This window comes from Pseudonaja textilis, chromosome 5, assembly GCF_049901715.1.
Source record: "Pseudonaja textilis isolate UNSWEBS1 chromosome 5, rPseTex1.2, whole genome shotgun sequence".
NCBI lineage: Eukaryota > Metazoa > Chordata > Lepidosauria > Squamata > Elapidae > Pseudonaja > Pseudonaja textilis.
In genome coordinates, this window is record NC_141994.1 from 62,619,781 (window position 1) to 62,624,005 (window position 4,225).

The following is a 4,225-nucleotide window of genomic DNA, read 5'->3' on the forward strand; positions in this document are numbered from 1 at the left end:
GATTCTCCTCTTACTGCATAAAGTCTAGGATGGGAAGTAGGGTGGGATAAGAAAGAATAGAAAAGTTACTTTCACATAAATGAAGATTGCTGGCTGGGAAATTCTGGGAATTGAAGTGCACAAGTCTTAAAGTTTCCAAGATTGGACACCCCTGTGAACATGTTTGACTTCTGTAAAGAATCCAAAACAAAAATATTGCATGCAAATTAATTAAAATCAAATGAAAATATCTTCTCCCAAAATATTTCCAGCATGTAAATTGTTCCACCAGAGGCAAAAATACTTTAGACCACTGCTGCACAACAGTAAAACATGCTTATAGGTCTTTACCACGAGTAGCTGTGGGACACTCTGACCACTGCATGATTCACCTTGTACCTGCCTACAGACAAAGACTTAAAACCATTAAACCAAGAATTAAATCAGTGAAGACTTGGTAGGATGAGGCAAAGCTGAAACTCCAGGCCTGCCTTGATTGACTGATTGGAATGTTTTTGAAGATGCCTCTGCAGACCTAGATGAGCTCACAGATATTGTAACATCATATGTTAGCTTCTGCGAAGACTTATGTGTACCAACAAGGAACCTGCAAATACATAGTAACAATAAATCTTGGTTCACAGCTAAACTTAAGCAGGTACCTCGTTCCAAAGAGGAAGCCTACAGAAAAAGTGACAGAATGCTATACAACTAGGCCAGAAACATATTAACAAGAGAGATCAAAGCAGCAAATAGAAGCTACTCTGAAAAGTTAAAAAATCAATTCTCCGCAAATGAACCAGCAAACATGTGGAAAACTCTTAAAAACATCACTGGCTTCAGCAAACCTCCTTCCCAGGCAGAAGGAAATCAACAACTAGCAGATGACCTGAATGTATTTTACTGCAGGTTTGAAAAGAAACTACAGCCACCTATCTCCACAACCCACATCTCAAACACACAAACAACAGCCAAGCTTCCTACAACTGGCCCCAATCCATTGGGCTCACAACCTCTGGTGATCACAGAAAAAGAAGTGCAAGATCTAATCACAGACAGAAGCCAGGAAAAGCACCAGGGCCAGACAAGATAACTCTTTCTTGCTTAAAAGTCTGTGCTGACCAATTGGCCCCTATCTTCACCCGAATCTTCAATAGATCACTAGAGATGTGCTATGTTCCTTCCTGCTTCAAACCTTCTACCATCATCCCAGTGCCAAAGAAGTCCTTCATCAAGGAACTGAATGACTACAGACCAGTTGCTCTAACATCTGTAGTTTTGAAAATATTTGAAAGGCTTGTGCTGTCCCACCTGAAAACCATCACGGATCCGCTGTTAGATCCCATGAAGTTTGCATACTGAGCAAATAGATCGACAGATGGTGCTGTTAACATGGCTCTGCATTGCATCCTACAACACCTTGAATCTCCAAATTCCTATGCAAGGGTCCTCTTTGTAGACTTCAGTTCAGCATTCGATACCATCATTCCAGACACTCTTCTAAGTAAATTAAACCAACTAGTGGTACCTGAACGCACTTGTAAGTGGATCATAAGCTTCCTAACAGATAGGAAGCAGCAGGTGAAGCTAGGCGGAATCACATCCGATACCTGTATAATCAGCACAGGGCCCCCCCAAGACTGTGTGCTATCTCCACTTCTCTTCCTATATATAAATGACTGTATCTCAAACGATCCATCTGTTAAAATACTGAAGTTTGCTGATGACACAACAGTGATTGGTCTCATTTGAGACAATGATGAATCTGCATACAGACAGGAGGTTATACAACTTGCCTCATGGTGTAACCAGAACAATCTGGAATTGAACACACTCAAAACCGTAGAAATGGTGGTAGACTTTAGAAGAAACCATCCCATACTACCACCTCTTACAGTATTAGACAACACAGTATCAACAGTACCTTCAAATTTCTAGGTTGTATTCTATCACATGACCTAAAATGGACACCTAACATCAAAAACATCATCAAAAAAGCACAACAAAGAATGTTCTTTCTGCACCAACTCAGAAAGCTCAAACTGCCCAAGGAGCTGCTGATACAGTTCTACTGAGGAATTATTGAGTCTATCATCTGCACCTCTATAACTGTCTGGTTTGGTTCTGCAACCCAGCAGGACAGACACAGACTTCAGAGGATAATTAGGACTGCAGAAAAAACAGTTACTACCCACCTGCCTTCAATTGAGGACCTGTATACTGCATGAGTCAAAAAGAGGGCTGTGAAAATATTTACAGACCCCTCACATTCTGGACAAAAACTGTTTCAACTCCTTCCCTCAAAACGATGCCATAGAGCACTGCACAACAGAACAACTAGACACAAGAACAGTTTTTTTCCTAAAAGCCATCACTCTGCTAAACAAATAATTCCCTCAACACTGTTTAACTATTTATAAAGTGTATATTACTATTACTGTTAATCTTCTCATCACTCATCACCCATCCCCTCCCACTTGTGATTGTAGGACTGCAACTTTGTTGCTTGTATCCTTACAATTTATATTGACTGTTCCCTAGTACGATTTGATTGTTGATTGTACCCTATGACTATCATTAAGTGTTGTACATTATGATTCTTGATTCTTAACAAATGTACCTTTTCTTATGCATACTGAGAGCATTTGCACCAAGACAAATTCCTTGTGTGTCCAATCACACTTGGCCAATAAAGAATTATATTCTATTCTGGTGTGACTGTATCAGTCACAGTTTTGTTCAATATAGCTAATCTTGAAAAGCTAACTAGAATGGCACCTGGTTAGAATTCACTTGGGGAAACCACTGTAGCTGATGTCTTTCCAATATTTCCTTTTTGGTTGGGCTTAATCAAATTCTTCTTCGCTAAAGAAACATCACAGCTACTTATACTTATTAAAACTGATCGGTCTTGTACTTACAGTTGGTTTACCGGGGTCAAAAAGGGGTTTACTGTATTGTGGGAACTCCACAACAGGGTCAACTGACACAGTCAACTAATTCTGAAAATGTTACATTGACCCAAAACATACCTATTCCTGCTATATACATGTCCCAGGATAATGTTGCAGCATCCAGTCTGAGTTGGATAACTGGGCCAAAGGTTTGTTCTTCCAAGTTTTCAGGCTTGTGCTGGTGCCCATCATTGGGAATAGAACTTAGTTCTGTCCAAGCAGAACCCACCGTTCCCACCTAGCCTTCAGAGAAAGAGCCTATGGAAAGACTATCTCTCAAAATATACCCCCTAGACTACTGGTGTGTGTGTGTGTGTGTGTGTAATTCTCACAATAATCAATTGACCATTTTTGCTGGGGGTGGGTAGCAAAATGGTCAATTGATTATTATTATTTCTCTGACTTAACAGATATTTTCAGAGATAATTGCTGCTGGTAAAACATTTAGATTTAGATGCAATGCAATTTTGTTGCTATTTAAAATATGCTCATTTGAATGAGTTGCCCCTGGAGTGTTTAATTGAGTTTATATTAATTAGTAATTAAGGATGATTAGCATTTTTCTGGACTGAGTTTTGATTTACTTCTTCATATTTACATGATTATTTGAATGTTTATCTGATAACATAGATGACAACCTTCCATTTAATTTGGTAAGTCATCCTTTTGTACAAAAATAGGCAAACCTTTCTGGCAGCATTTGGAAAGGGTGTCAGAGAGTGGGGTAGACTGAACAAGGTTTGCCATGGGCAGGGAAAATGACACCACCAAAACTTTTATTTTTGCTGGAGAGTTGAATTTAGGGTGCACTGATATTTATGCATGCATTAGTGTTAAATCAACTCACAAATCTCTGTTTTTACTCTCTATATCCAGAGTTTTTAGGAGCCTGGACAGCTATGTACATGGATAGTTTAACTAATTTTCTTATACATTGAAAAAATTGGACCAGATGACCCTTCTAGCCCCTTCCAACTCTACCAATATTTGATATTATTTGTGTTATGCACTATTCCTAAGAACTCTTGGGGCTTTAAAAAGAGGGTCAGGGGCCACCTAAGGCTCTCAACATATGAATAGTTCATCTGTGACCTAGCCAGATGTGTTTAGAACAGTGTTTCTCAACCTTGAAAGGTGTTGGACGTCAACTTCCAGAGTTGAGGTCCACACATCTTCAAGCTGCCAAGGTTGAGAAACATTACTTTGGAGTTTTAGAGTTCTTCAGTGTGACCTAAGAAGGCCATGAATGGAACCCAGAACTTGCTCTGGAGACCTTCTAATTAATTGCCTTA